This window comes from Meles meles, chromosome 6 (genome assembly GCF_922984935.1).
Source record: "Meles meles chromosome 6, mMelMel3.1 paternal haplotype, whole genome shotgun sequence".
Lineage (NCBI taxonomy): Eukaryota > Metazoa > Chordata > Mammalia > Carnivora > Mustelidae > Meles > Meles meles.
In genome coordinates, this window is record NC_060071.1 from 110831464 (window position 1) to 110852503 (window position 21040).

Consider the following 21040-nt stretch of genomic DNA (forward strand, 5'->3'; position numbering starts at 1 on the left):
TTAAAGTTGACCCAGGCCAGCATCTAGTAAGTGACCAAGCTGGAAATCGAACCTCTGTCTAGCTCAAGTGTTTTTTCTACTAAATAACTGCTGACATGTTGAAGATTCCTGCAATGTTTGTTAGGGTCCCTGAGGCAGCAACACTTAGATTCTTCTGGTGATGGGATAGTTGCAATTCATGGATATTGAGTTGTTTTCCCCTGAAATCACTCAGCATTTTACCATTTTATGCTACCTTCACCATTCCATATATTCTCCTGGATCATTTTCAAAAGCCTCTGTAGCTGAATTAAATCTATACCTATTTCAGTTTAATTTTCTTTTCTGTGCCTTTCTTAGATAAATCTGTGATGAGAGAAGGGTCAAAATAAGACTTATCATTGGAAAAATGAGTTTTAGATATAACTTATTATATAAATACCTTTGATAATCAGGATTGGAGAAATGAAAAAGATAAATTTGAAAATATTTAGCCGCAATAAAGCTCTATTCTAAACATAAGAGAATTACTAATAGTTGTATATTTTAGTTTCTTATGAATATAAGAACCATTTTGTACAAAATATATGATCAGAGCATACTAAGAATTCATGTGTTAATTAAATTAGGAATTTAATACCTTTTATGCTTCCCCCAAACAATATGCTAAGTTCACTTGTCCAAGGGAAGTAAATACACAATAAAGCATGCTTAGTGAGGTCTGCAGTTTTACTAAAATAAATCACTACTTGCCAACATTAAGGGGAAACAGTAATTTATAGGGTTGTAGTAAATACAAGTTTTTAAAATTATGATCTGTCCTAGGGGAAAACTACCCCCATACAAATGCATTTACAAGAAAAAAAAAATTGGAAAGGTTCAAAAGCCTGGGCACTTAGCATATTTTGCAGTGGCATAATATTTTATTACCATCATTATTTGCCTAAGTTAAAGTGCTTATCAGACTTGATCTCAGCCCTAAGAAAATGTAAAGTAGTAAAAAAAAAAAAATGGCATTCAAAGGAGACCTACCTCATTAAAACAATATCCCTGATCTTCATGTTTGAGGTGTTCTAAAGCTTTCTAAGCTCTTTATCACGCTTCTCAAAAAACAGTTCCTTGCCTGAAATAAGAAGTTCAACCATACAGATCTGTAAGCCATTTGACAAAGGTAATTGGTAAATTAGGTTAGGCCTAAAGATGGACCATCGTGCTTTATTAAGATTACAACTAGTGTCCAGTCCCTGTGGGGGATTTTCTTCTCTCTGGCCAGAGCATATTTGAAAATGTTTCCTCCTATGGCTTTAGTGACAGAGAATTAAATACAGAGCAGCCGGCACGTGCTCACACAGAGTTGTGTGTTCCTGTACGTCACCCCCTCATGAGCTTTACTTCATTTTCTGACCAGCCTAGCCCAGGGTCATCTGCGTTAAATCTCTCTTGCTGATACCCACATCTGTCTTGAGCTCCAGGCAAACTTCTCCCTTGGGTTAATCCCATTGTCTGACTTTTCAATGCCCTACAAAATGTTGCTGTGCCCTAATGGTATAAAACAAATGAAGAACACACCCAGTCGTGTGGATTGGAGTCACCTCAAATTCCAGTTCCCTGAGTGCGCCTCTACCTTCCCCTGCCCTCAGCTCTGCCCCGTTGCCCCTGGCCAGCCTTCTCTTCCCTCCTCCTCAGAGGCTGTTGCAAACCTCCTTCTCCTCCTCCCTCTGACCTCATCAATTCCCCGCATCCTGGACTCTCATGACCTCCAGACTCAAAAGCTTTACTCCTCAACCATCTTCATTCCTTTCCTTTCGTTTCTTTTTTTCTCTTTTTAAGATTTTATTTTTATTTATTTGACAGAGAGAGACACCCTGAGAGAGGGAACACAAGTAGGGCAAGTGGGAGAGGGAGAAGCAGGCCTCCCGTTGAGCAGGGAGCCTGATGCAGGGACTCCATCCCAGGACCCCAGGATCATGACTTGAGCCCAAGGCAGATGCTTAACAACTGAGCCACCCAGGTGCCCCCTTTCCTTTCATCTCAAGAAATAACTCCTTTCTCGGGAATCTTGCTGCATTACTATCGCCTTGGTCTGGAGTTCTCTCTCTCTCTTGGTTGAGCCTTTTCCTTAGCAGACACAGATTCTTCTGGACTCCCCAGCACCTCCCTGGTCCACTCCTTGGGCTGAAAGTTCTTTAAATGCAAGTGGTTTCAGGTTCTTTCCAAAGCTGTCTTCTTCATGACTCTTTATACTTTCCTTGGGTATCCATATTCACCCTACAACCATCAGGGTCCAGTCAGGAGGTGGAAACACACCAGTTATTTTTATGATGAGAAATTAATATAAAGAATTGTTAAGTAGGCATAAGGTTGTTAATTAGGAAACTGAAAGGGTAGAAAAAGAATCCTGAGATATGGTAGAGATATGGCACCCAAAGGAAGCAACTCCACCTCTGGGCAGAAGAAACAAAGGAAGATGTTGGATTTATTAAAACTAAGAAAAATTTCCTGTGGGTGGCGGGGGGGGGGGCGACCCAGACCTGGGGCAGGGTGGGAGAGGGGGTTAGCTGCGGGGCTGGAGGGTTTAGCTGGGTGTTGGAGTGTCTCTAAGTAGAGACAAGAAGAAGGTGGACAAGCTGCATATCAGACCCTGAAATGAGCAGTTGCTGGAGTGAAGAAGTGAGGTCAAGGGCGCTCATACCCCCTCCCTCCTCCAGTTCAGAGCCTCCCTCTATTGGCAGAGATTAAGAAGGAGGCAGCGAGCAAAACAGAATTGTAGTTTTCCCAGGCCCAGCTCTAGCATCTGAACATGATCACAGAGTGAATTTGGATGGAGAGATAGAAATTGGCACAACCCGTAGCCTCAAAAACTACAGGAGGATTCAAAAAGCTATTTCCCTCATCCAAGTCCCTCCCTTGTGCCCCAGACTCATTCAACCAACACCCTGCTAGAGTATTTATTTGGACGCCTCATAATTACTTCGAACTCACCATACTCTTAATTGCTCTCCTTCTCCTTCTCCTCCCCAGGTCTGTCCCCTTTTCCACCCTGCCTTCTCCAGCTGAACAAATACCACCATCATGTATATGTGGATTACACAAATGTTACTTCACCATTGACTCCCCCACCCCACCCCGTCCTGTACCCTCCACACTGAATCAGTCATCAGAGTCCTCCCACTTCCCTTCACATTTCTCTGGGCCATCCCTTCCTTCCTCCCCATCACGACTCTCTTCGTCGGTACCTTCATCATCTCTTACTGGATTAAGGCATTGTCTTTTAACTAGTCTTGCTATTAAAATTCTTTTTGGCCTGACTGAGAAAGCTCTCCAGTCTTAATTCCTATTTCTGCTTCAACCCCCCACCCCCCGCAATCCCTTGCTTTCAAGCAAATGCAATGACCTGAGAAAGCAAAATGCAATGACTTGAGCACCCCGCCCCATTTAGTTTTCCTTGACCTTGCAATACTCTCCCTTGCTTCCGTATATTCACACATCCCATTGCCTGTTCTGGGTTAATCTCTCCATTTCCCACCTCTGGCTTTCTTCCCCTTTCCAACTCCTTCCCATCCTCCAGGACTGAGCACAAGCTTCAACTTCCAGGAGAATTCTCTCCACCGCAGCCCCCACACCTAGCCCATCTGTTAACCTCACTCCCGTGGGCCCCCATAGCCCTTTTCAAGGTTCTTCTTGGTGGTATTGTGGAGTGGTTTCGCATGGAGCCAAATCCTATGTTCAATTCCCAGCACTCCAGCTTGCTGTCTGTGCAACTTTGAGAACGTTATTTAACCTTTACCGCCCCAGTTCCAAGTATGTAAACTGGGGCTCATAATGGTATTCTCCGATCTGTGGTTCTGCAGAGTCAGTCTGAGAGAGTATTTGTTAAAGCCACATCCAAGTTTGTAATCAGTCTTTTCAAGGTGTCTCTCACACGTCTCTGGCTGTTGGTACACGTAGGTTATTTTGAAACCAGGACTCAAATTGAGAGGATGCTGCTTTAGAAGAACACTGCTCTTCTGAGGAAACTCGTAGCCACATTTATTTTGGAACAGCCTACACCAGATGGATATGATAATTGCCTTGATTCCATAATTATCCGGGGATGGGCTCAAGTCTCACATTTTCTGAGGCACTGAGGCCTTCTACTTCCTCTAGGAAAAAGGGGGATCCTTTGCCAGCCCTGGATCTTCTGGCTGGTGTTAAAGTGAGTTTGGTGGGAATGACATTAACATTTTCATGGGAACGATGGAATTGGCCGCCACCCTGTTTCTGCCTTCCAGTTTTGCTGGGGTACCGACTGGGCCTGGGGAGGGGAATCCAATGAAGCATGAGTGAAAGCAGTAAAGCTCTCCCCAGGGTCCAGTCAGCCAGCAGGCCCCTGTTCTACCTTGCTGCAAACACTCCTCCTAAACATTTACTTGTGTTTTCAAACCCAAGGTCCAATGGGAACATAAAACATATTATTCCAAAAGAGACCCCCCCCCCAACTAATTCCTTCTACCACACACAGAGAGGAAGAAAACCACACACAAGCCAGCAGCATGGAACTTCTCCAGAGAGCCTTCTGACCACCATGTTGGAAGCCCTCAAATATAGCCGTGGGGATCACAATATTCGGGGAGGTATACATGCCGAATGAAGACACATGAATCTGTTTTGTTTTGATTTTCTTCTCACCAGACCTATCCTTGACTTTTCACAGATTTCCCAGCAGAAGAACTGAGATGGATGATACTATGGGAGAAAAATGTTCCAGTGTGGCCAGCTCGCCTTCCTCGGGAGAGCTGTTTGCGTACACGTGGAGAGGCAGCCTGGAGCCCCGGTTGGCTCACACGGTGGGTGGGGAGGTCACGCCGCTCCCTGGGAGCCGGGATGGGGTGACCTCTGTCTTTCGATCCCCCGGGAGGATGCGGCTTACGCTGGCTCAGTTTCTGCCGCAGGCTGTCACCTCAGATGGCCTCACTGAGGCAAACTGCAGTTACGGGCAAGTTCGCCTCAGCCTGGCTCCATAATGGCCTCTAGGGTCTCCCTGCCAGGGGGGCTGACTCTGACCCTGCCATCACGGGGCTGTGGAAACTACTAACAGAAGGGTAGTAGAGACAGCTGGGGTTTGGGGTTTTTTTAAGTATCTTTTAATTTTTTTTACATGACATGTTTTTTTGACCTAGCTCACTAAGTCTCTCCTTAATGAAAAAGCGAGAGGGCCTGAGTTTGGGAAGAAAAGGCTAAAATACTAGGGTCTCCAGGGAATTTTCCTCCACAGGAATACAAGATTACAGGGGGCCTCATGCTCCCTGGGAACAGTTTATTTTCTAATAAGCTATAGAATCACAAAATCAGGCCACATATAAGCATTTTGCCTGTATTTGTCATCACTCCTGGATGTTACAAGTATATTATATTTATATCTGAGGTACAACAATCAAGTAATGAGAGGCTTTCCTTCTTTTTGCTTCCACACCAGAGCCCTCCTGCCTGACGTGGAGAAGGATAATGGACATGCTGGTCCTCTGTGAAAGGAAACTGTGGCCCAGACTGTAGGTAAGAGATGTTTTAGCCATTTTTAAGTTAGAGATAATTAAGAGATAATTCTCATTTTTTAACATTAGAGTGTGCTTGCATTCATTCACTGTGAAGAAGTAACGCCATTAAAAAAGACACACTGAGGGGCACCTGAGTGGCTCAGTGGGTTAAATCCTCTGCCTTCAGCTCAGGTCATGCATGATCCCAGGGTCCTGGGATGGAGCCACACTCAGCAGGGAGTCTGCTTCCCCTCTCTGTCTCTGCCTGCCTCTCTGCCTGCTTGTGATCTCTCTCTGTCAAATTAAAAAAAAATTAAAAATAAAAAACACACACTGACCTTGGCATACATTTTTATGCAAACACACTTGAGTCATTTATTTCTAATTCTGAGTTTAGTTTTTGTCTAGGATTTTGGGTAGTCAAATCATTCCCATATAAAATAATCTGCAAATTAGATGAAGTTGACTTCTTTTTTTTTTTAAGCAAAGAAAACCTTTTAAAAATGAACTCTTGTGGGATGCCTGCAGACTCAATCTGTTAAGGGACTGCCTTCAGCTCAGGTCCTGATGCTGGGGTCCTGGGATCGAGCTCCGCATACAGCTCCCTGCTTGGCAGGAAGCCTGCTTCTCCCTATCCTTCTGCTGCTTACGCTCACTCTCTCTGTCTCTCAAATAAATCTTGAAAAAGAAAATAAAATGAAATCTTGCTTAAAAGCCTAATATGTGAAATAGGTTTAAAATCAACAGAATGGCTTTGGCAGAAGCAGAGTTTACAGCCGCTGAGCCTGGCTCTCTTGGCTATCCTGTCCACCTCATAGTGACACCAAGGACACATGGGAGATAGTAGCCGAAATAAACAAATGGGTACATGGGAAGATGTTCACCATCAGTAAAAGCCATTAGGGAAATTCAGATTAAAACCACAATGAGGTATCAGTGCATACCTATCAGAATCACTAAAATAAGAGAAGAGTGACAATACCAAATACTGGCAAGGGTAGAAAGAAACCAGATCACTCCTTCCTTCCTGCTGGGAGTAGAAAACGATACAGCTACTCTGGGAAGTAACTTGGCAGTTTCTTTTAAAAAAGGAAACATACAACTACTGTACAACCTAACAGCTGCACTCCTCGGCATTTATCCCAGGGAAATGGCAACTTGTGTTTGCACAAAACCCTGCTCACAAATGTTCCTATGAGTGCTATTTGGAATAGCCCCCAAATAGAAACAACCTGGTGTCTTTCAACAGGTGAATGGGTAACCAAATTGTGGTAGATCCTTACTAGGGAATACTACTCATCAGTCAAAAGGAAGCAATTATTAATTTATGCAACAACCTGGAGCAAGCTCCAGAAAACTATGCTGTGTAGAGAAAGGCATCCCAAAAGGTTACATACTGTATGACTCCATTTATATAATAATCTTAAAATGACAGAATTATAAAAATGGAGAACAGGTTAGTAGTTGCCAGAGGTTAAGGATGTGGGAGGAAAGTGGATATAGCTATAGAAGAGCAACATGGGAGCACCTGGGTGGCTCAGTCAGTTAAGGGTCCAACTCCTGATTTAGGCTCAGGTCATGATCTCTGGGGGGTGAGATCGAGCCCCACGTTGGGCTCCGCGCTCAGCGTGGGGTCTGCTTGCAGTTCTCTCCCTCCTCCTCTCCCTCCTGCTCCCTTTCTCTCTCTCTAAAATAAATAAATAAATAAATAAATAAATAAATAAATAAATAAAATCTTTAAAAAAAGAAGAAGAGGAAGAGCAACATGAAGGGATCTGATGATGATACAGTGTTCTGTATCTTGTCTGTATCAGCATCAGTGTCCCAACTGTAATATGGTATTATAGTTTTGCAAGATGTTGCTCTAGAAAAAACTGGGTAAACTAGGTAAAAGGGATATGAAATCTGTCTGTTCTTTCTTACAACTGCAAGGGAATCTACAGTTTCCTTAGAATTAAAAGTTTAATAGTAATAACTTCCAAAAAGTTTGATCTCTCTAAATATTGTGTTAATGATTCTGAGTTACTACATACAACCATGACTTAGATGTCCCTGGCCATGGTTTTACCCTGTTCAGAACTGATGCAGATGTCACTCCAGAGGGTGTCATGATGCCCTCTTGGGCAAATGCCTTCTGACCACCATGTTGGAAGCCCTCAAATACAGCCGTTGAGTTGAACTTTCCTCTTTTCCAGTTGAGTCAAAAGCACTCTCTTGAGTAGATATCATGAATCAGCACAGGATTCATTGCTAAAAATGAACCAGCTGTTTTTGAAACCCATATCTTCTCTTAACCATGTAGATATTCAGATGCAAAGGCAGTGAAAGTAAACAAGATAAATAATATCAAGGAGGGATGATTGGTTGGTTGGCTGGTTGGTGGCACATACCCACCTAACTCCAAAATACATATTATATACTGTGCAAGGCTGCATTATGGTCCCCAAATTGGTCCATGTCCTAATCTCTGGAATCTATGACGATGTTAACCTTACATGGCAAAGTGACTTTGTAGATACGATTAACATAAGGCTTTTGAGATGAGGAGGAGATGCTGGGTTATCGGGGTTGGTCCAGATAAGACTCACAAGAGTCTTTACAGAAGGGAGGAAGGAGGTCAGAGAGAAGGCAATGTGATATTGGAAGCAGAGGTTGGAATCATGTGGCCCTAACCCAAGGAATGCTAGAAGCTTCGAAATGTTAGAAAAGGCAAGGGGTGGATTCTTTTCTGAAGCTTCCAGAAGGAAGCAGCCTGCGGACACCTTGGTTTTAGCCCTCTAAGAACCACCTTTAGACTTCTGACTTCCAAACTCTAAGAAAAGTATTAACGTGTGTTGTATTGAGCCACTAAATTTGTGATGGTTCGTTAAAAACAGCAACAGGAAATTAGTACACATACCATAAAGCTATTAGAGAGGAGAAAATAGGGGTACCTGCTGCTCAGTCAGTAGAACGGGCAATTCTTGATCTCAGGGTTGTGAGTTCGAGCCCCATGTTGGGTAGAGAGATTATTTTAAAAATAAGAAATCTTGGGGGCACCTGGGTGGTTCAGTTGGTTAAGCAGCTGCCTTCAGCTCAGGCTGTGGTCTCAGGGTCCTAGGATTGAGTCCCGCATTGGGCTCCCTGCTCAGCAGGGAGCCTGCTTCTCTATATCGCTTTGCTGCTCCCCCTCTTTGTGCTCTCTCTCTCGCTCAAATAAATAAATAAAAATAATAAATCTTTAAAGAAGAAAGAGGAGAAAATAGAAAAATCAAGAGTTTATCATCTTCTCCATTTAATTTTATTGAAATATTAATCCGTAGGCAAGATTTACTTTATATAAATTACACATAGAGTGTATACTTGAAAATTTACAAAACAAAACATCAGTCAATTCCCACAGCAAGACATTGGATCATCACTAACAATAAACTTTTGTGAACTCTGCTAGTAAGCAAGCCCATATTAGGAATTATCTTAAAAATTGTGTTTAGCATTTCTATCACTTGTCTTAGCCTCAGTAAGAGCTGAGCTCAACATTCTCCCTTTTTTTGTGTGTCCATTTTGGAAAACCAGAAGTCATGTAAGTTATAGTAAAATTATTTAGGACTGTCCATGCATTTCTCTGTTTTTCCCCTGTTTTAGAAGCAACTTTATATTCTCTAGCATCGCTCCTTTTACCATTAAATCACCATCATTCATTTATTCATTCACTGGGTAATTACTGACATAATACACACACACACACATACATATACACACATCCACATATATAAGTATCCATACATATCATTCATATATAGAGAGAATTAAATTATTCCCTTTATTTATAGTAGATGTGTTAAAACAGTGAAGATTGTCAAAAAATGACCCTCAGAACACAATCTCATGCCCTAGAAAGATTCTTAAGGACATTACTTTTTTTTTTCCTTAAAGCTTTTATTTATTTATTTGTTAGAGAGAGAGGGAGTCCAAGCAGGGGAAGCAGGACAAGCAGCAGGCAGAGGGAGAAGCAGGCTCCTTGCCGAGCAGGGAGCCCAATGTAGGACTCCATTGATCCCAGGACCCTGGGATCACTACCTGAGCCGAAGGCAGACACTTAACACACTTAGCCTCCCAGGTGCCCCTCTTTAGGACATTACTAAATAGTGGTTTGAGAGCATTTAGAAAAGACTGTAATCCAGGAGTCAGCAAAATGTTTTTCAGGTGGCTTCTAGCATGACTAAGCCAGATGGAGTAGGCATTCACCTAACATAGGAGCTTCTAAAAAGTGCTGTTGTCCCAATATACTCCATATGCAGGCTCCAACTGGTATGAGACTCAGTTTTCCACAGAGTACTTAGTAATATGTGAATGCCTTGCTTAGAAAAAAAATGCCCTTGCCAAGTTTATATATGTATGACTTAAAAATTAAAACAGTATACTTTGTAAATTTGCCACACTGGTTTACAAACTTCAGCATAGCAAGGATAGCCCTACAGAATCCTTCTAGAGCATCTACTGAAACATTCCCAGGAAATGGGACGTTCTCTCTCTCTCTCTTCAACCTATCCATTAGACATTTCATTTACATCGAGCTAAATTCTGCCTCTGTTTAACATCAGCTCTTTGTTCATCTGTAAATAACAAATAAGGGTCTCTCTGTTCTAAGATTTAAAGATAGCTATCAAGGGCGCCTGGGTGGCTCAGTGGGTTAAAGCCTCTGCCTTCAGCTCAGGTCATGATCTCAGGGTCCTGGGATCTAGCCCCTCATCGGACTCTCTGCTCAGCAGGGAGCCTGCTTCCTCCTCTCTCTCCCTGCCTGCCTCTCTGCCTACTTGTGATCTCTGTCAAATAAATAAATAAAATCTTTAAAAAAAAATAAATAAAGATAGCTATCAGCTCCTCCTGCCTAAATCTTCCTTTTTTCCAAGTTAAATATCTGGGTTTGGGTTTGGGGTTTGTTTTGTTTTGTTTTTTCCATTATTCAGTATTCACTGGACAGTTACCAGGCATTAGGGAGATGTAAATCAAAATTACCATGAGATACCACTTCATACCTATTAGAGAGGCTAATATTAAAAACAAAACAAACCAATAATCTGTAACAAACATTGGTGAGAATGTGGAGTCCTCATGCATTGCTGGTAGGAATGTAAAATTGCAGCCAACTCAGGAGGCAGTTCCTCAAAACGTTAAACATTGTCCTACCATTTTTTTTTAAAGATTTTATGTATTTATTTGACACAGAGAGAGCAAGGGAGGGAACACAAACAGGGGGAGTGGGAGAAGGAGAAGCAGGCTTCCTGCTGAGCTGAGAGCCCAATGTCGGCCTCAAACCCAGTACCGCAGGTTCATGACCTGAGCTTAAGGCAGATGCTTAACGACTGAGCCACCCAGGTGCCCCATAAACCTACCCTTTAACCTGACATTTCACTACAAGGTATATACCCATGAGAAAGGAAAACATACGTCCACACAAAACCTATGCATAATGTTCATAGCAGCATTCATTGTTCATAGTAGCTAAAAAAAAAAAAAAAGCCAACACATTCATTAACTGATGAATGAATAAACAAAATATAGTATATCCATACAGTGGAATATCATATCAACAAAGAGAATAAAACAATAAAAAGAATGAAATGCTGATACATCCTACAACATGGATGAACTATGAAAACAAGGTTCATTAATATGCATGAAAGAAGCCAATCACAAAAACCCTGTATTGTGTGATTCCATTAATACAGAATGTCCACAAGAGGCCAACCCATAGAGACAGAAAGTAGATTCCTGGTTGTCGGGGCTGGGAGACGAGGGGAAGGGAAAGCAACCACAGAAGCACATGGGGATTCTTTTTTGGGTGATGGAAACATTCTAAAGTCAGATGCGGATAAAGGTTAACAAGTCTGAATACACTAGAACCCGCTGAATTACATACTTTGAAGGGGGAGTCATATGCATGTGAATGATATCTCAATTAAGCTGACCACAGATTCTCAACAGCTTTTACAGTTTTGCTTTATCATTTACTAAGTCTCAGGCCTCACTGACATCAATATAGCTGTGAAATGAACTTTTCAAGACGTCGAACGTAGACTCTCCCATTTAGGGAAATAAAATTTCAACAAAATAATTTTTAATAAATTCTGAAATTTGTCCTATTAGATGAAGTATACCAAACTATTGAAAGCATGAGGTTGAACAATAATAAACTTAAGGCTTAAAAATGTGTGTCATGACTACAAAGCACAGTTGAAACATTTTTTTGATACATTAAAAATGTGAAAAAGTAAAAGTATATCATCATTGGTGTTTATTTAATTAACCTCAGATGTTATGAAAAGCACTAAAGCAGTTTGTTTGAGTTGGCTGAACATACATTAATTACTTAAAAATAAAACATAGCCTTTAAAATAATGTGTTTAGAATGCCTGTCCAGTGATTTAGAATTACCAAATGTTATTCTGTTGCTAAATCTTTATTTTTGTTTTACTGAGGTTGGCTAAATTAGTTACCATAAACTCAAACACAGCATATTTCCAGCATACTTCCGATAAAATGTGTCACGGACGTATACTTTCCTACATATGTTTAAAATAGCTCTCTTACATTGTATTTCCCCAGGAAAAAGATACAGTCACAGAAATTTGCATACGGGAAGTTTATTGTAAAGTGGTCTCAGGAATAATAATTGTGAGGAGTTAAGGAAGCAGGATCGGGAAGGAGAAGCTGAACTACAGGGAAATTGCAAGAAAGTCTTCAGCAGATCCCACAGAAGCTCAGGAGCTGGGGTAGACCTTCAGAGCTGTCCCAAATTAAGGTAAGAGGACTGGATTTTTGTACTCCCACATTGACTGGGCACTGGCTCTGGGTTGCCTCTGGAGAGTAGGCATAACCTGAGGTAGAGCCATTCGTTTCCCCTGAGGGCAGCTCCTGGGGAGGGATTAGCTGTGAGCTATCAACAGGTAATACTTCTTCAAGCTGGGGAGGTGATTACCAGGCTCCAGAAGGGGGTGTCCAGGCAAAACACCACAGCTTACTCCTTGCATTGCTTGGATTCACTTGTTTTGTATAAGTCATTGATTTGATCTGAGTACAGTTTCTTCAGGATTCTGGTTGGTTTCTTTGCCTCCAGAAACTTACAAAGGAAAAGTTAGCGGGATGGAGTGGGGTCCTCACCCTGGCAGTTGAGCTCAGGGCTGCAACTAATAATCAGCTTCTCCCTTCCCCTTCACCCAGCCTAAACTCTCCTCATCCTTGGCTAGGACTTCTCCTAGGCTTACCTGCTTCAGTGACCCAGACCTTCATTACTGTGTGATCCAGACTCCTGCTCACTATGCCCTCGCCAAGGTCAAGTTGTGCACTTGTCCTTTTACTGTCAGGCAAGCAGGAGAGTACTACAAAAGACCCCGGAGATCACCTAGAACTGAACCTATTCTTTCCTTTCCCCTTGTGGAACGCAGTGTTGCCTCCCACAGAGGTTGTTTGCAAGGCAGTCTGAAGGCACAGCTCCCTTCTCCCATCTGGGACACTTAAAGCCTCCAGCCTTTGACCTCTTCCTCTATGTGTCTCACAGAAATGTGACTGGTATTTCAATGTGTACTAAACAAACATCTGTTTTCCACTCGAACCCTCTGTATCTTTTCAACGTAGTGTGGACAACCAGAATGCCAGCACTTTATTTTAGAAACATTGAGAAGTAGAGAATCTGGGACACCTGGGGAGCTCAGTCGATTAAGCATCCCACTCTTGGCTCAGCTCAGGTCATGATCTTGGGGTTGTGGGATGGAGCCATGCATCAGGCTCCATGCTCAGCGGGGAGTCTGCCTGAGATTCTCTGTCTCCCACACCCTTTGCCCCTCCCCGCCCCACTCATGCATGCTCTCTGTCTCTGTTTCTGTCTCTCTGTCAAATAAATAAATAAATCTTAGAAAAAGTGGAGAACCTACTCAGGAGGAATAGACTCTCCCTCTTTCCCATGTTAGCTATGTCATTTGAGGATGAATTTCGTCATATTAACTCTTTCTTCCAAAGGAGTAAGCCTAATTTTTAATGGGGGCGGGGGGATTTCATTGCATGCTAACTATCTGCTAGGTTCCTCACAATTAAGATGGATATTTATTTAGGCAAGATATATCCAAAAAGGACAGTTATACAGACATCATCTGTGCCCACGCTATACTGGTTTTTAAATATTTTGTCTATCACACCTGCAGTTTGATCATTCAAAGGTAAAATGTAGATACATAAAGTTGATTAATCTTTTTGGCAGCAAAGACAAAGAGTCAGTCTGGAATCTATTTAGAACTTATTTGACAGCAGTGACCTCAAGTTCACCTCTGTTATCAACTTAAATGCTTTGGTACACAAGAGTATTTGACTTTTTTTTTTTTTTTTTTTTGATAGGCTGTCAGGTTATCCATTTCATGCTAAGTCCACCATTCTGTGTTTACTTTCAAATTCTATTTGTCCTGTGTCTATCCCCATACTGATTTTTTAAAAAGCCACTCTTGACTGACTTGTTTCCTCTATACGTTTCTCAGGAAAATTTTGCAAATAGGCTGAGAAAGTAGACTATATGGAAATGAACAAATGTATTTTATCAGCTCCTTTAAAATATGTAGACATTCAATAATACAAAACATTGCCCCAATTAAGAAAGCAAAAGGAAAAATAAAGTTAAATTGGAACATGTATTTTTTTGAACCAATGTTATATTTTAATCGTCCAGAGTAGTTCGCTTCTATTTACTTGGGCTTAGTGGATAAACTTAGACAGGATGAGAGAAATAGTTTAGAAATAGAATGAACTAAGAATTTATCAGCAATCTTACTTTATTTAATAAACGTGCTTCCCTCAATCTACATGCTCCACAAGACAAAACAACTGTTTCCCGGCTTTCCTTTAGGGTCTGAGAACCTGGCACATGGCAGAGGCTCGATATATAGATGTTAAACTAATAAATGTATAACGTTTTTATTGCTCATCAGATGCCCCATGATTGCAGCCAACTCCTCCCCTCCCCTCTTTTTATCTTTTAAAAAGGTTCTCTCTCTCCTCTGCCTCCCCGTCAGTCCTCCTCTCTGCCTTTGCTCTCACTCATCTCCTCCCCTCCCTTCTTCTCCCTTCAAAGTAGGTCACAGTAAGAAATCTAGGAGACAGTCAGGAGGGAATGTTCAGTAGAGAACAGAAAGTTTACACATGATCGCACAGACTCCTCCTCCACTGTTTTTGTATTTTTGCCAAATTCAGAGAAGCTGAATTTACATAATTTTTTTTCAAGGATTTTGTTTATTTATTTGACAGACAGAGATCACAAGTAGGCAGAAAGGCAGGCAGAGAGAGAGAGGAGGAAGCAAGCTCCCTGCTAAGCAGAAAGTCCTGGGATCATGACCTGAGCCGAAGGCAGAGACTTTAACCCACTAAGCCACCCAGGCGCCCCTGAATTTACACAATTTTATTTAGTGTTTAAAAGAGGTGTTCAGACAGAAATCCACAACTGAAAAACACTCCCATCCAGCCCTTGCCTCGTTGTGACCGATTTCTGAAAGGACCCAACTGCTCCCATTTCCCAGAGAGTCTTTGTGGGGCAGTCTGTTAGCCTTAATATAGGACTCGAAGACTACCATCCCATTTCCAAAATCAAAACTGGGAGAATCTTCTCTTTTCTCTAAAGAAGTGGGTCTGTATACAAGTTAAGAGCCATCACAGCGACTTTGACTTTGACAGAGTCTCCTGTCCTCTCTCTGGGAAAGATAGGAGAGGCCCCCCAGCCCAGCAAGGGAATAGAGGTTGCAGGTTTTCCCCACCATGCGGGCATGGAGGGTGGCAGCGGGAAGGGAGTGGAGTTGCTAGGGCAACCTGAGCATCCCCAAGGAAACCAGTTTCCTCCGTGCACACAGGGGACGTCTGTGAGTCTCAGTTGAGTTCCTGACCACTTGGCTCAGGCTGACCTGAGAAAGTCCACTAGTTCTCCTCTATCAGTAGGGCCAGCTAGGTGTGGCCGTGACCTTTAGGAAGAGCAACCAGACATTCAGAAGCTGGTTGCGTGGGCACCCAGTAGTCATTGAAAAGTTATCACCGGAAGCCAATTTCACTCTTATGTTTCAAATATGATATTGATGCTTAAATTCAACTGATGGGAAAAACAGACCCATCTGGCAGCAGAGGGGCTGCAGAGGACAAGGAAGACAAGCTAATTTACATAAATCACTCGTTTTGTGAGCTCCCAGGTACCACTCTCCTCCCTACATTTCCTCTCACTTCTTGCTTCCTCCCAGACTCCCAAACCTTCACCCCTGTTCACCTCTCTCCCCACCCACCCTGGCTCTGAGTTCCATGCCAGTGTTTCCAAGTGGTTCAACTAGAAATTAGTGAAATACCATACACCAGTGATCTAACGAGGCACTCAAATGCTAACTACATCCGAAATCCCACTCTCTAAAGAAGAGAAGAGTAAAATCTTAGAAGACCACGACTCCTAAATTACAAGCCTACTTCTATTTTCCATGTAAGGAAATTTGCCTTATTTCTCAGTTGCCCTGACATAGTTTATATGTTATAAATGATTTAGTTTATATAGTTTATATGTTATAAATGATTTAGACACAAAGCTAATTGAACATGTAAAGCACTAATCATATTCTCGTTTTTTTTCCAGAGAATTAAGGAGGCAAAAGAAAAAGTTTTAATATCATACAATGTTACATCTTTTTAATGCCGTACATTGAGAAAAATCTTAATTGTATAAGTTATTTGTCATTTAGTCAAATAAACTTATGCTCATTTAGAAATGTTGCTACTAATATTTTAAGATATTACAACATCCAGTAAGAAGTATTCACTAACTTTAATTTTAAAGAGTGATAGTAAAACAATGCCATGGCCATATGTGTTATTAAGAAAAGAGCTACTAAACTGGTATTAATGAATGGTTCGTCTTCCAGAGGAAATAATCTTAGTCAAAGTTTTTCTTATTTGACTTGGAAAGCCAAAGTTAGAACCTATGTGACAACTGTTGGATCAAAGAACTAACTGAAGCTTAAGGATATTGATTTTTTTTAAAGATCTATCTATTTATTTATTTGAGAGAGAGAGAGAATGGGGGGCAGGACAGAGAGAGATGCAGGCTCCCTGCTGAGCAGGGAGCCTGACCGGGGGGCTCAATCCCAGGACCCTGGGATCATGACCTAAACCTTAGGCAGGTGCTTAACTGACTGAGCCACCCAGACACCCCTTAAATTTCTTTTTATCATAATTAACAATCTTCACCTTTTCCTCCTTCTGTCTTATGCTGTATACTCAGTTTAATTTAAATTATGGACTTACCACGTGATACTAGCTTTGCATAACATTAAGATGACATGACTTTTTTATATGAGAATGAGAACCAAACTGTAATCAATAAGAATGTTAATGCATTTAGAGATTATGAGAGTTTAATGCACCATGATGGGCTGCTTTTGAAATGGGTGTACTTTTCCCTCTTTTGAAAACTGTTGTACTTGATAATGGAGCCTCCGTGTGGAGAATTCAGAGTATTTCAGGCTTCTTAATCACAGCTGAAATGCTGTTTACCTTCCCCTCCCCCTTCACAATGGGAGTGTGTGTCCTTGTGCTGTCAAGACATTAGACATTTGTGCGATTCCTGGGGTGCTCAGCCCGTTAGACATCTTTCTTCAGCTCAGGTCATGATCCCAGAGTCCTTGTATTGAGCCCCCCATGGGGGGGGGGTCCTTGTTCAGCAGGGAGCCCACTTTTCCCTCTGGCTGCTGTTCCACCTGCTTGTGCTCTCTCTCTCTCTCTTACTCTCTCTCTTTCTCTCTCTCTGACAAGTAAATATATAAATGCTTTTAAAAATTAAAAAAAAAAATGAAATTAGGTACTTGACTTGGAATTAGGTACTTGACTTGGACCCCTGACATCCAGAAATGGGCAGAAGCTTATTGACCCCAGGGAGGGGTGAACTCCGCTATCTCTCCTTTAGTTTGTCTCTAGTTCCTGCAGCCACAGGTAAAGTAGGGTTAAAAATATGTTCAGTGTCACTGATTGTTAGGTTCCTTGAGAGAGAACAAGAAGACTTTGTCTCCTTTAAGCTGGTCCATGTACTGGGCCTTTTGAGAACATGAGGCAGACTTTTCTATTGGCCAAATGTCTAGCATCCATCCATGTTATAGTGACTAGTACTTTGTTCCTGCAGACCCCACAAGTGAGGGAGCTGGATGCTTCTGCCGAAATGCTGAATCACAGTGATGCAAGTTACAAATGCAGACCCGTACTAGTGTGTTCTTCACAATCCGTCACCTCAAGAAGCATGGCAAGTTGAGCTCTAGCGTCTCAAACGGTGACTATTGCTTCATCAAAATCTAAATAGAGCAAATATAATAAATTCTCTGTTTCCAAAACAGTTGCACTTCAAGAAACTTTCGGTACACTTTACAACCCGGGGCGCCTGGGTGGCTCAGTGGATTGGGCCGCTGCCTTCGGCTCGGGTCATGATCTCGGGGTCCTGGGATCGAGGCCCGCGTCGGGCTCTCTGCTCCGCGGGGAGCCTGCTTCCTCCTCTCTCTCTGCCTGCCTCTCTGCCTACTTGTGATCTCTCTCTCTCTGTCAAATAAATAAAATAAAATCTTTAAAAAAAATAAAATAAAATAAAATAAAATACTGTGTTTCTATGCAGAATGGACTGAAGGTGTAGAATTACGTAATGATCCGTAGATTATCAGCTGTTTCAGCCTCTGGGGGGACGTTGCCAAATGGTCTGGAATGAAGGACAGCTCTTTATGCGACAGTATTCTGTTACGCTTTGCGGGACATCTAACATTCCTAGATAGCACTCACTATGTGCCAGTGACATTGTGACATGAAAAATGCTCCCACAAATTTCCAAAGTGCCCCTTGGGGAGGAGTAAGACTCATTGATAAGAACAATTCTGTCTTTTCAGTATGGTCTTCATTGTCAGATTCATGTTTTGTTTTGTTTATGTTGAAAAGGTCAAGATAATGAGAAGACAAGTCATAGACTGGGGAAAATATTTGCAAAAGATAAAGGACTAAAAAAAAAAAAAAAAAAAAAGATAAAGGACTGTTATCCAAAACAGACAAAGGACTTTGAAAACTCAACTGTAATGCAAGGCTTTTCTTAGCTATTTCTTTCCCTGATTCTCTCTGGTTAACCATCTGGCAAATGCTTTAGCTTGTATCTCTCATGAAGCTATTAGTCTCCTCCGAATTTTTTACCACCCAAACTCCATTGTTTTGAGAATGCCCTTAGACATAAACTTCCCCACTCTCTGTTTCAAATAAAGTTAGTTGCTTTGGGGAGAGCTTCAGCACTCTCTGTTTAAAGTCCTGTCTATACCCCTGGACAAAATATCTGAGCCAGACTTCTGAAGCTGGGGGCAGGGAGAGCGGCCTGCTTCTTTTGGGGTGACACCATGCTTTAGGAACAGGCACTGTGTGGGCAGTAGCCTCTGGTCTTCTCAGCTTGTGTCTCCCAAGATGGAGTCTCCATTCTACAAACCAGCTGGGTTGAGGACAGTCATGCCGCCAGTATTCCCAGAATGCCATCCCTGAGGTCAAGCCTCTGCCCTACGGATGGGGGTTCGATGGGCTACACTCACCTGGAATTTAGCCTCTGCCACATGCAGCTGACAAGACGAGACATTCTCATGGCCAGCTCATCCCAGGGAGACACCACAGTCCTCAGCTGGAAGCTGGGAAAGAGAGAGCCTTGCGTACTTGGCTGTCCTAACCTAAAGTGGAGTTTCTGTCACACTAAGCTGGGGTCGGGGGGCGTGGGGGGTTTATAATTCAAATGCCACCAACTCTTGCTCTTCTTACTGAGTTACAGTAGATTTTCTTGAATAGACCTTTCCTCATTTGCTAACTGCTTTATGACAATTTCTGGGGACTTCATATGGTGGCTTTTTAAATACTTTTGATCAATTACACTTGGTTCACTGGTCGTGGGTCCACAGGGATCTTCGCTGCCATTCTGCAAATGGAACTCACCATGTATACTTGATATATCATTTTGATTTATTGACCTAATAATATCAAAGTTGTCAAATAATCAAAAATTTTTTAAAATAAATTTTAGGGGCACCCGGGTGACTCAGTCAGCTAAGTGGCTGCCTATGCCTCAGTTCATGATCCCAGCGTCCTGGGGTCGAGTCCCACATCAGGCTCCTTACGTGGCGGGGAGCCTGCTTCTCCCTCTGCCTCTGCCTGCACTCTGCCTGCCTGTGCGCGCTCTCTCTCTCTCTGACAAATAAATGAAATCTTAAAAAATATATATATATATAAAAATTATTTTTAAAAAGCAGCTGGAGACAGCATTATGGGTGTGGCACAGCCTTCATGATGCTGAGATGGAATAATAATCTTTCGCGTTCAAAGAGGAGCTCTAAAGTGGTCTGCAGTGAGAGCTGGGTCCCCCTGAATAATCACGCGCAGACTTTGGATGCAACTGGAGACTGATCGGTGGATGTCAGTAGGGATAGGTGACCACTGAAGATTGATCTTTACCAATGCTTGGTGCTAAATTAGCCCCTAGAACCTAGATACTATCATCTTCATTTTCTGCTCTTTGACAGAATTGGGAAGAAACCGAATTGCATTAAAACGACAACTTTCTTGCACTATTAAAATTGTAGACTAGGTTTAGATCAACTGTAAAAGTATGAGAAATTTTTTTTTTGACAAGTTTATCAGGGAGCTGAGGGAGAGAAGAGGGAAGGAGGAATAGAAGAGGCTTTAGAGTTTTTCCTTGTAAGTGAGAGCTTATGTGCTCACGGGAGGGATTTGGTTCAGGGGGAAAGACTAAGACTATCATGAAAAGATCATGGACAGCATGAGATTCCTAAGGCTGGAGAGGGCACCAGTTTCCTTATGAATGGACAGAGTTGAGGACTGGTGTAAATCCAGTTCAGTTGGTAGAATCTGATGGCTAAAATATGAAGGTCTGTGCATCTGATGGCTTCTGCTTTTCTTGGGGAAGTAAGAGCAAAGGTCATCTTTCAAGAGGGGAGTGTCAGTTACAAGTTCAAGCAGAGAGTCTGCAGGGTCACTAAAGTGAGCAGAAAAGAGTGGGATGACGAGCAAAAAGTTTCAGATTGCTGGGGAGGGGAGAGGGGCGGGAGAGGCCATGGACTCTAGGTGCCCGGGGCACTAACTGATCTGATCTATGACTTTTCTCTAGTCGTGCTCAGTGACTCTGGAGCAGGAATGGAGAAGACAGGTGACTGGGGTCATCTAGGGCTGGGATTATACCAGAAAATAACTGCTCAGAATATTTTCATATACTTTAAAATCACCTATCTTGTGTCACTGTTCTCTATATTTAAAAAAATCCTTTCTTTCACATTTTACAATATTTCCCAATCCCTTTGATAATTGTCTATCTTCTCTGGCCCTTTCCCAGGTTTCCCATTTTCTCTTTTACAAATTAGAGAGGCAGCACGGAGCAGTGGTTAAGACAGGACTTCTGGCACCAATCTGCTAGGTTTGTTTAGGTATGTATAGCACACACTTCCTGTGTAACCATAAGCAAATCACATAGCACCCCTACCCCTCAGTTTTCT

At 42.2% G+C, this 21040-nt stretch overlaps 1 long non-coding RNA gene across 1 annotated transcript; it reads left to right on the forward strand.

Annotated features, from left to right (window-relative positions):
• Nucleotides 1–5415: 5415 nt before the first annotated feature.
• Nucleotides 5416–17734, forward strand: LOC123943357. The gene is made up of 3 exons (XR_006818619.1): nucleotides 5416–5511; nucleotides 12081–12276; nucleotides 17656–17734. It is a non-coding gene; the product is annotated as an uncharacterized LOC123943357 (long non-coding RNA).
• Nucleotides 17735–21040: the final 3306 nt, after the last annotated feature.